Source organism: Rhinatrema bivittatum, chromosome 12, assembly GCF_901001135.1.
Source record: "Rhinatrema bivittatum chromosome 12, aRhiBiv1.1, whole genome shotgun sequence".
NCBI lineage: Eukaryota > Metazoa > Chordata > Amphibia > Gymnophiona > Rhinatrematidae > Rhinatrema > Rhinatrema bivittatum.
In genome coordinates, this window is record NC_042626.1 from 57,094,700 (window position 1) to 57,106,722 (window position 12,023).

The window sequence follows — 12,023 nt, forward strand, 5'->3', positions numbered from 1 at the left end:
ACTGCCCATCAGCACTTGGACACTGGTCAGTTGTTCCTGAGTCAGCAGTCTGGGAAGCTTTATGAAATCATGTCTGCAATATTCTCCTCCTGTTCTTTGAGGTATAGGAAACTTTCTCCTTCTCCCATGACCTCCTATGTGAGTCAGAAGTTACAGTAGGCAAGATCCATACTTGCGTGTGTGCCTGTGTATATTAACTGCCAAAAAAATTATAAAGGTAAAAAAAAGGGGATTTAAGGTTTGTAAAAGCTGATATATTAGCCCTACAATTCCTTAAAAAGGGAGTTACATAATCCTGAAACTACCTGATTTAATTAATTTTGCTGTCTACACACTATTTCTCTGTCTTATTTCTACTCATTTTAGTTTGCTTTACATGATGCTATTCTCTCTGTCTTCCAGACTTCTGAAAGATCTCTCCTAGGACTTTTTAATATATGTGAGACTCTCTAAAAGATGAATTTTAAGACCCGCGCACGTGTGCACATGTGCGTGCGTTTGCTGGCTCGCACACACGGACGTGGCGATTTTATAACATGCCGTATAAGTGCCCTTGTTATGAAATCTGCTATATGCGCATACATGTGCCTACAATTTTATATTGACACACACGTGTGCGCACAAATGCAGCTTCGATCGCATAAGTGGGAGGGATTTTAGTAGATACACACCCCGATGCAATTACCTGTTTCCTCAGCTCATTCCCAGTTCACTCCAGTAAAGAAGAGGACCTCCTAAACTCCCTAGCTAACTTTCCTCCTTTTTACCCCTATTGGGGGTAAATTTTAAAATGCCGGCACGCGTAAAAACAGAGAGATATGCGTGTGGCTGAGCTGCGCGCGTGCTGCGGGGATTTTTAAATGGCCCCGGCCATGCACGTGTCTACTGGTATGTGCCGAAGACCGGTTTCAACAGAAAGGAACGGGCAGGGGGCGGGGGCGGGGCAGGGGGCTGGCTGGGACAGCGCCATTAGGGCGGTCCTGGTGAAGCATGCACCGGCAGCCAGCCAGTGCACTCAATAGGTAAGTATAAAAACCCAGTTCCCTTCCAGTCCACTCCTTTATTGGAGCAGACTGGAGGGAACTGGGGAAAGACCTAGGGGGTCATTTACCAGACGGATCGCACGCGATAAGGGACGTTTTGCATGCGAAAAGTCCCTTATTGCGTGCAATACCAAGATGGGGGCGGAGTCGGCCCCGGAAGAGGAGGAGTCGGGGCGTCACCGGGGCCGACTCCGCGAAGACGCCGCGGATGACAAAAAGGTAAGGGCTTTTTCGTGTTCTACTTTGCGCCCAATAGCTACACCTTCTATGGTGGCGCTATTGGGTGCGAAACCGGCAGCGATCGCACCGCGGCGGTGCGATCGCTGCCGGCTAGCGCAGGACCACCCCCTGTTTCGGCCCCCGCCCCTCATTACCTAAAGTATTGCAGGCCTGCGATACTTTAGAAAATGAGGCCCCTAGTCTGTTGTCACGCACTTGTGCTAAAATGTCCCCCACCCTTGCGTGCGAGTCAGCATTTGCGCGCACATGCGCACACCAATAATAAAATTGGGCACACGTGTGCGCACGGGTAGCTGATTTTATAATGTGCACATCGGCATGCGCATGTTATAAAATCAGCACATCCATGTACGTGCGCCGGAACTGCGTGTGCACATGGACGCCCGTGGGTTTCTTTTTAAAATCTACCTTTTAGTTCTGATCCTTAAAACCCTGCTGACTAGCCTGGTTTAGTTTCTTTTAATACTTACACGCTATCCATAGCAGAAGTAGAGTTACATGGTAAGGGACCCTGGCATGCGCATGTACATGTGAATACTTACGCGCATTCTTCATGTTACAGACTTGGCCTGCCCATGCCCCGCCCACTCCCCACCCATTTTCAAACTTTATAGCTTGTGTGCGTTCCAGGAGATACACACGTACTCGCACGCTTTTTAAAATCCTCACGGTGTGCGCTGGCCCGAGTCATGTTCCTATCTTCGGGCTTTGGCGCCCCTAGGGCTTTTAAAATTGACCAGTAAGGCTATAGGAGATGTATTCACGTGGCCAATGTACACAATAAATATACACACCCCACTGTTTAACTTTTCTTTCTGCTCTGCAGCTTCTACTCCCAGTAATTCTGTGCTCCTTATGCTTTCTTCCTCTGTTAAGATGGTGAGCCATGTAAAGCACCTGTCAATGCATCCAGAGCCATTGCCTGCTCCATTTCATTTTATCCTACTCTAGAAAGATCCTCCTTCCTCTCATTCTCCCACAGCTCCTCCTTTCCCCTTCCATGCCCATTCATCCCACACCTTGCATTTCCTTGGCCACCTGGTTTTTATTGTATTGTTAATGTCTGGACAAGTCTCAGGAAGTGGCCTCTCTAAAACTGCACGAGAAGATAGCCAGAAGAAAAAGGGAAAGTTATTTTTCTACACAACAGACTTAGAGGAAATTATAACCAGTTGTGGTAGTTGTGTGCAAACCATATCACTCAAATGCAGAGCCCACATATTACCGAGTGCATCAATGGGAACTGCTTTCCAGAGGAGAATATTCTTCAGGACACTTCAGTCAGGGTACAGGGTTCACAGTTGAAGAAGTGACCTCTATGCGCTCATCAGCTGGTACACATTGTTATCTTTAGATATTTCTTATGACGGTATATTAGAAAGTATCATAGCCTACAAGCAGTCCATGTACACACACACACAGCTTTACAAAGATTTTTTTTACCGAGTGTCAGAATGGATTGACCTGCAATAACTTTTATTTTACTGCTTCCTCCACATCACCACAACTTGGCTTGGATGTCCCCAAGCAGGTTGGGATGGGCTGGAGTGGGGCAGAGCTGGTGATATCTTACAGGTTGCACCTCTGATGAAAACTGAACCTTTATAAAGAGATATGCACAACAAGAACAAGGGTGAGAGTTTGGCTCCTCTGCGGAAATGAAGGCAATGTCAATGTACTCAGTACTGTCCAAAATAAATCAAACAGTTACAAGGTCCCTCCCTGAAAGACTCTGAAATATAATTTTGAGCACAGTGAGGTCAATATTCAAAAGCCATTTAGATGGATAATTATCCGTCTAAATGGAAAAACCAGCAAGTTCAGCCACTTACCCAGCTAAATTCTAGCCAGATAGCTAGTTATCTGGCTAGAATTTAGCTGGGTAAGTGAGGGGCATTCCGGGCAGAAGTGGTGTTAGCCGGACAAGTTATCTGGCTTACGCTGAAATGTATCCACAGACCTGTCCAAAGATAGCAGGGCGTATTCAGTGGTGTGACTGTGCTGCTAATAAACCCTGCTAGCTAGCCAGATGGTGGTATCCGTCAAACTGAATGAGCTGCGCAGTGGCAAAAAATGGACCCCAGTATGTTTAAAAGTGAATTATTTGGGATTGCTCAGCAAGTGAGGGTGCTGGGATAGGAGCTTGGGTCTCCAGATGTGTGTGGTATCTCTCAAATAATGACTCTTTTCTCAAGCCAGCTATTATTCTCTCTATTACAATCCACTTCCTGCAGCTTGTTCCAGCTTTCATGCTTTTCCCATCCTCCTGCTCCATCTCTATCTTCCAGGGATGCTGGAGTCCCGGCTTTCCCTTGAAACTTCCAGCTGTTTTCAGAAGCTGCCCTGCCTTTTATTCTCTCCCTCACCTCCTTCCTCCCTCTGCTGCTTGTAACCTGGCCCTCCTTCTCTCCCAGTGCCAGCGCTCAGGCAGCTGTTTGAAGTGCATGGGACTCTGCAGATACAGCCGGTCTCTGAACTGTGCCAGGGCACCACAAAGGAAGAGGAGAAGGGCTGGCAAGGTGAGGCATGGAAGAGGGAGGTGAAGGGGAGAGAAAAGTCAACCCAGCTTCAGAAAACAGCCTAAAATGCCAGGGGCAGTGGGGAGTGGGATCACTCCCCAAGGAAGGGAGTAATGAGGGGACTCTTAGGTTGGGTGGAGGGAAGGGGAAAAGGGAGGGGATCATTTTGAACTCCTTGTGAACAATACTTTGAAATCCTCAGCTCAGGGTGAAGCAGTGGTCAAAAATCAAATAGGATGTTATGAATTATTTGTAGGGCAATAGAGAAAAAAGAAGAGAATATCATAATGCCTCTGTATCGATCCATGGTATTTATTTATTTAAAATCTTTTCTATACCATCATTCAGTAAATTAACCATCACAACGGTTTACAAAATAGGCACGTAAAGTAACAGAAATTAGTTTCAATAGCTAAAACATTATAAATGTCCCAACAATGTGCGGTAACAGGGTTCTTTCAACATAAAACTATTTGTTGAGTATTTATTTATTTATTAGTTTTTCTATACCGATATTCGAGTGAACATCATATCGGTTTACATTAAAACTGAAGAGAAATACAATAAAACAGGGAGGGGGAGAGGGGGCAGCGAGGAAAAATATGCTCTGAGAAAGAGGGGTGAAGAGTAAAAGGACAGGGAAGAAACTAACAAATGAACAGAACATTGTGGTGGACGAACGAAAGTCCATGGGCTAACAATAAGCACTATATACAATTTTGCAAAAGGTAATAAACACTATATACAAATTAGCACTGTGTACAATCTTGCAAAAAAAGCAATAATTGAATGGTGAGGGGTCTGGGGGGGGGGGAAGGGGTGGAGGAGGGAAGGCGTACTAATTGCAATATTTAAAGAAATTTCAAAGCAGAAGCATTTGATTTTGTTGAGTATTGATTTTGTTAGGTTGAAGTTTCTATTGCAGTTCATATATAAAGAAAACAATCTTAGGTGTATTTAAAGGTGGGAAAAAAGTAAATTAAAAATGACATATTCGGTGCCGGGCTATGATCTTATTTGCTTTCTCCATTCTCTTTACGAAAAGCCTGTTTAAAGAGCCAGGTTTTTAGGCTTACTATGAAAAGTTTGAAGAAGTTTTTCTGAAGTCTTATCTCCAGAGGCATTGAATTCCATTAGGTGTGGGTCCTGCCAAAGATAGTGCTCGCTCTCTTACTTGTGTGAGTCTAGCAGACTTAACCGAGGGGATAGTCAGTAGTGCTTTATTAGCTGATCTTAAGTTTCTGTGAGGAACATGATTGCACTTTGGGCACTGTGAACAGTTCCGTTTGCCCCATCTCAAAAAAGACATAGCAGAACTAGAAAAAGTACAGAGAAGGGCAACAAAAATGATAATGGGGATGGAGCGGCTCTCTTTTGAAGAAAACCTAAATGGGAGAGGGCTCTTCAGCTTGGAAAAGAGATGATCGAGAAGGGATATAACAGAAATTTATAAAACCATGAGTGGGGTGGAATGAATAAATAGGGGATGATTATTTACCCTTTAAAATAATACTAAAACAAGAGAATACTCCATGAAACTAACAATCCAGCAGATTTAAAACAAATTTTAGAAAGTATTTTTTTATTCAGCACACTGTCAAGCCATAGGGTTATTTGTTGCCAGAGGATGTGCTCAAGGCAACTAGCACAGTGGGGTTTAAGAGAGGTTTGGACAAGTTCTTGGAAGAAACGTCCATAAACCATTATTAAGAATCATGTATACATAAAGATGCAAATTTGAAATTTTAACCAAATTAATCAAAATTCAAAAAACACACATTTATACTATTAGCCAAATTAAGTTCATCATAACCCAAAATATATGTTGTGTTCCGTGGCCGTGGCGCCCCACGACCGCGGCCCCCTACCTTGTCCACAGCGTTCCCTCGCCGCGGGAGCCCCGGGGGAGGGCTCTGATTCGGGCTGTCGCTTCCCCAGTGCTGCTCGCTGCAGGGGGAGCTGTCCTGCTCCCCCCTCGCGGCGTCCAGCGGTGTCTCTCCTCCACGGGGGAAAATCCAAGATGGCCGCCACCATCCTTAAGCACGAGGCCGCGCCTCCTCTACAGATTTAAAGGGACCTAATCCCTTTAACTGGCTTCACCTGTTCCTGATCAGCCTAGGCAGGGGAAGTATAAAAGGAATCTTCCTCTGCTCATCCAGTGACTTGGCAACGTCCTCCAGCGCTGTCTAGTCTGCTTGCTTTGGTGAGTTCCTTGAGCTTTGGATCCTGTTCCTGTTTCGTCTTGGTGTTCCCAGTTCCTGACTGGTGTACAACTTCGGATTGGCAAGCGGTGATTCTCTGGTGTTTGACTTCGGACTGGCAAGTGGTGATCCTTCGGTGTGTGGCCTCGGTCTGGTGAGCGATGACTCTCTGGCACTCGACCTAGGACTCCTTCTAGACTACCGTCTCCAAGGGCCCGCCTAAGTCCCAGCGGCCCGGGTCCCTACGGGCTCCTCCCGGGCCACTGACAGGGGCTGACAGGAGCCCTTGCACCGACACCCTGACCTCTCAAAGGTCCGCCTAAGTCCCATCGGTCTGGGTCCCTATGGGCTCCTCCTGGGGGGACCACAGACTTCCAGTGGTGAAGACACAGCATCCCTTCTCGTCTCTTCATCCGCCTCCGCAGTCGCCTCAGTCTCCAGTATCAAGAGTCAGCTGGTCCCGTCTTCTGCGCTGCCTCACCACCCGACGAGAGAACCTACGGATCCTCCGAAAGGTATACCATCCTCCCGTCGGCCAAGGGTTCACAAGCCTGAGCATAACAATATACACATGCATTTATATTAATATACACAAAACATAAACAGACAAAATACATAAAACCCCTCACCAATTTTTTTTTTTTAATTAAAAAACAAACTTCCACTAAGTCAAATCAAACACAAAATCCCCCAAAGTCTTTACAAAGTCTATACATGGACCATTTTGCCACAAAAGCCTACTAGGCAAGATTGATTCAAATCCAAACAGTGAAAAAGAAAGAACAATCTTCAGATTTCAAATTGCCAGTTCTGTATGAGGTAAATCCAAAGACAATAACTTTCAAACCAGTGCGCAGGTGCACACTGACTGGTGAACGTTGGCCCACACCCAGGCATGCGGCCATTTTATAACACAGTCATAAAATAGCCTGGCCGTGTGCACATGTGCACCAAATTTTAAGTAGGTGCATGCAAATGCTGCTTCTACCATGTTAATCAGGGAATTTTAAAAGGGGCGTACACTGCCGCTATTCCATGTTTTACCAGTTCATCTCCAGTTCTTCCAGTTAAGAGATAGTTCCTCCAAACCTCTCTACTTTAATAGCCTTCACTCCCCCAGTTAGCCACAACCCTTAAAACCCAGATCTGCCTATTTTTCTTTCTTTTTTAACTTACATGTCATCCATAGCAGAAGTAATCAGCAGGGGGCCTTAGTGCGCACCGGATAATGTAAGCGTTTATGCACACATCTCAGGTTCACACCCTGAAACGTCATTCCCCACCCATGCCCCATCCCTTTTTGATGTGCGTGCTCCAATAGATAACACGCACGTATCTCAGCAGCTTTTAAAAATCGCTCGGGGAGGTCACTTGACGCTATGGAGGTGTAGGATGTATGTCTGCATAGCTCCAGATCCCCACCTCCTATTTTGGTTTTTAAACTGGGTTTATTTTCTGTTTCGATTGGTATTGACAATTGTTCTGGCCTTATAGACTTTCCAGTGACTGTGTCGTCTGTTTTTCGAAGGACTTTGGCAGTTTTATGGCCTCCAAACTGCAGCACCGTGAAAAGGAAAGGCCCAAAACGCTAACTGAGAAGATGGCGGCTCCCCTTAGTGCCCCTCTGTCGCCAGAAGCAGTGTATGCTAGGAGTATGGAGGTAGTGTCCACGGTGGTTGCCGCTTTAGAGTCAAAATTCATTAAGGTTTATGCCAAATTTGATGATATTTTTCTGATGCTTGTGGATTCCAATAAACAAATTGTGGAAATGCAGTCGAGCATGTCAGACTTAACGGATCGAGTGCATACACTGGAATCAGAGGTAAACATGCTACAACGAAATCATGACCAGCAAGCTCGTAAAATAGCTGATTTAGAAAACCGATCACGTAGGGGCAACCTTCGTTTCATTGGGTTTCCTGAGTCTATTCTCGATCAAGATTTGGCCGGCATTTTGGAAGATTGTCTACTCCTGGTGCTGCAACTTAGCAAAAAGCATGGCGAATTCAGAATAGAGAGAGCGCATCGAATCTGGTCGAAACTGGTGCAAAGGGCTAAGCCACATCCTGTCACCGCAAAATTGCTGAACTCGACACATAAGATTGATATTTTGCAAGCTTACTGGCTAATTGAATGCTTATGTATGAAGGAGCCCAGATATTAATATTACAGGATTACTCCACTATAGTTACAGCGAAACGCAAGGCCTTTGCACCCATCTGTGCTCAACTAGTTGAAAAGAAAATTCACTTCATGCTATTGTTTCCTGTGAAACTGAAGGCTGATCATGGAAACAAGCCTTTGTTCTATGAATTGGTGGATGATATAGTCGCTTTTCTGAACTCCCTACCTTCTGGTCAGTCGGGTTGAGGTCAGCCGTGGCTGTAAGGGAGCATGGTTTGCAAGACACTTTGCAGGAGGATGGAGTGTTAAGCCAGAGCAGTGTCGCTTGTGAGAAATGTTTCTTGGACATTTTTTTTTTTTACATGGCAAAGTTTATTTGTGACTGTGTTGGAGTTTAACCAACTTGCCTGTGGGGTGAGAAGTTTTGCGTTACTGCCTCTTGGTGCCCTGGCTGAATATATTGAGGGTCAGTGCATCAGAAGCTCCTTCTGTTGACTGTCTTAAGTAAGCTGGATGGCATGTGACTTGATTCTCTAGTAGTTTGGGACTGTGGCTGTGACATAACAGTTTAACAGGAGATGTTTGGACTTTATTACTGGACATACTGTCTTGGACTGATCTGGAGGCTCCAGATAGGACCGAGTAATTTATAGTTTTGGGATTTTTTTACTTTTTCAGTTGATGACCTCTGAATGATTGATTGCTTGGGTTGATGATGGAAGGTGGGGTTCTACACATCACATCTGGCCTTCTTCCCCTTTGATAAGGGGGCATTAAGGCAAGGAGGATGCGAGCGGACGGGTCTCAGAAGAGTGGTGCAGGGGGTGTGGGAGGGGTTGCTGGGCGTGTGTGGGAATTCTGGCAAGTGGAAGGTGAGGTGCAAGGGAGATTATATCGAGTGAGGTCTCGTTGGGAAGGGGGTCAGTTGCTGGTTCAAGTCTAGGCTTGGAGACTCGAATCATGAATTGGAATTTTCTGCAGATAATATCCTACACCTACAGTGCAAATAGATAGTTATAAAATGTCTCAGTCCTTGGGCATTATTCAACTTGGAATGTGTGTAAGATAGGTTCTGTTTATATATGCTATAAAATACTGCAAGCGTTATGTCGACAGAAGGTACAAATTGCATTGCTGCAGGAAACTTGTTTAGATGAAAAGGAACATTGAAAACTCTGGCAGGGCTGGGTCGGGGAGGTGTTTTCTTCTCCAACTCTTAATAAAAAGGTGGAGGTAGCAATTTTGATAAGGAAACAACTTTCTTTTCAAGCCATTCAAGAGAAAGAGCCTTTTCAATTGCCTCACCTAAACTGTGGAACACCCTACCTAAACTCCTGAGAACTCAACATGACCTAAAAACATTCAAAAAGGAGCTAAAAACACTAATGTTCCACAAATTCCTCACTGACTTTAAGACATCTAATCATCCCAACTCTCAACTGAACTCTCAATTGTATACCTCTTAATTCACTCTCTTCTCCCTGTACCTGCATGCCCTCCCCATCTAACCTAATAATGCTCTCTGGACTTGATATGCTTATCTCTGATATTGTTTAAATGGTTTTTACTGCTACTCAACTGCTAAGAATATGTTTAATGTTCATATTGCTTCTCAGTTACAAGATAAATGTATACTTTTGTAAACCATTATGATGGCTCAACCGAATAACGGTATATAAAACTCAACAAATAAATAAATAATAAATAAAGACTATTTCTGACCCAGAAGGGAGATACTTATTGATAGATGGGTATTTATTTGGTCAGACTGTATGCCCCAACTTGGTCAGACTGTTTATGCCCCGAAAGTTTACCAACACTCCTTTTTCTCTAAATTGATGAAGCTATTGGCTAGTGAAACTCAAGGGTTTCTTTTATTAGGTGGGGATTTTAATTGTGCCCATGAACCGAATATGGACAGGTCATCTGGTATCCACAAGGCGGGAGATCACCCATCGAAAGGAGTTTCATATGTAACACCTTGGACCTGGTGGATGCTTGGCACATGCTGCTTATTAGATGGGGCAACAGGTACCTGGCTCCTTCCCTTGCAGATCTAGAATGGGTTGTATACAATTGCATTGGAAAAACAGCTTGATAAAGCAAAGACTGAGGCAAATGCATTGGTAGCTTTGATGGGTAGAATGCTTAGATGCCTTGGACAATTTGGCATACTTCGACAGGTCTTTGGAGATGCATGTCGAGCAGTCCAATGCAGGACGATGATATTGCGTTGGTTGCATTGGGATTGCACCATGTGTCCTTGCCCTGTGCATCAAGGGATTGTGTAATTGAGGATCAGGTATACAATGTGACTGAAGACGTTGCTGTGCATCGAGGCCATTCGCTTTGTAAGTGTTGGTGTATCAAATGTCCAGTGCACTTTTGCATTGAGAAAATTAGTGCATTGAGAGCAATGGTGCAATGTGTGTCAAGTGCATCGGAGCTCCATGTGTAGGGTATATTTATTTATTTTAGATTTTGTATCATGTTATTCATGATATTGGTGTATCATGTATCGAGTGACTTGGTGCATCATGTATATTGATGCACCGTATGTCAAATACATTTCTGTAGAATGAATCAGGTGAGTCAATACACTGTACATTGCCAATGCTCGTTTTGCTGATGGTGCCGATGATGGTTGCATTGCCAGTGCTGATGCATCACACTTAGGTAATTTTAAAAGAAGTTGCACATGTAAATGTAGCATACTATTGTAGCTATTTTAATAATCATTTACACGTGTAAAGTGAACTTACATATGAACATCCTATGGAAAATTCAATGGCATACATTGTAGCAATTTTCAAAAGTCGACTTACATGGAAAAGTACATTTACACATGTAAAACCCAATTTTAAGCATGTAAATGCTTTTAAAAATCAGGCTCATAAGAGTGTTTGTGCTTCTTCAATGCAGGCTGTATTGGCTCCAGTGATCGATGCCGCTTTGTCTTTTGCACAGGATGGCAGAAAACACGTCCATGCAATGCTTGGACAAAAAATGACTGAGGAGGCAATGCCTGTGCTGGAACTTCCGTACATGCTCAGTAGATCTGAAAACTTTATTAGCTTAAAGAGAGTAGTTCGTTTGGTGCTAATTTAGCCTGTTTATTGATGGAAGATACATTTATACTTCTGAAAATAAAAGTACAAATCCTTTTTTTCTTTAAATTTAATATTTTTTGGACTTTGTAACTTCCTAAAATGTTAGGTAAAGCCAAGCTAATGATTTGAAATGCATAGCATGGTTTGAGGAATTTATATAATGGTTTCAGAGAACACAAGCACAACTTGTGCTCATGCCCAACAAGCAAACACTATTTTTCATATTTCCAGGGCCGTCATGTGATAGCTGAGTCATTCAGCTTTGTTTTCATTCAACCTATTAGCTGGAAATGTTCCTTACAGATTCATTTGGGAAGTGAATTGGAAAAATTAACTTCCAACGTCACACAGTCTGTTTCAGCAGTTGCATTTGGTTTTCAGCGAGATGCAGTCAAGTTTGGCATAAAAAGAATTTGAAATTCTCTAAGAGATAACATTTTGCAATCTTGGTGTTATTAATTTGACTCCTATTTACTAGTTTCTTGCATATTATCATTTGATCTGGCTTAGCTGGTGCCCTGAGTGGTTGGGAGGAGTAGGTACCCTTCCAAAGTCACAGGTGGCCTGTCAGAAGGTGGATTTCCCTCTCTGAAATTGGTTTCAGAATGAGGCTGTGCTCAGAAGTAGTGCGGGAGCTTGCACTGCTCCAGAGCACAATACTCCAGGCAGCTGCCCACTTTTTCCAAAGGCTCTGAATATGTGTGTGACAGGATCAAGCCCTTGTTTGGCTGACAGAGAGATTAAACATGCCACAAGCATATACATTCCACTTCCCAGCCAAACTGA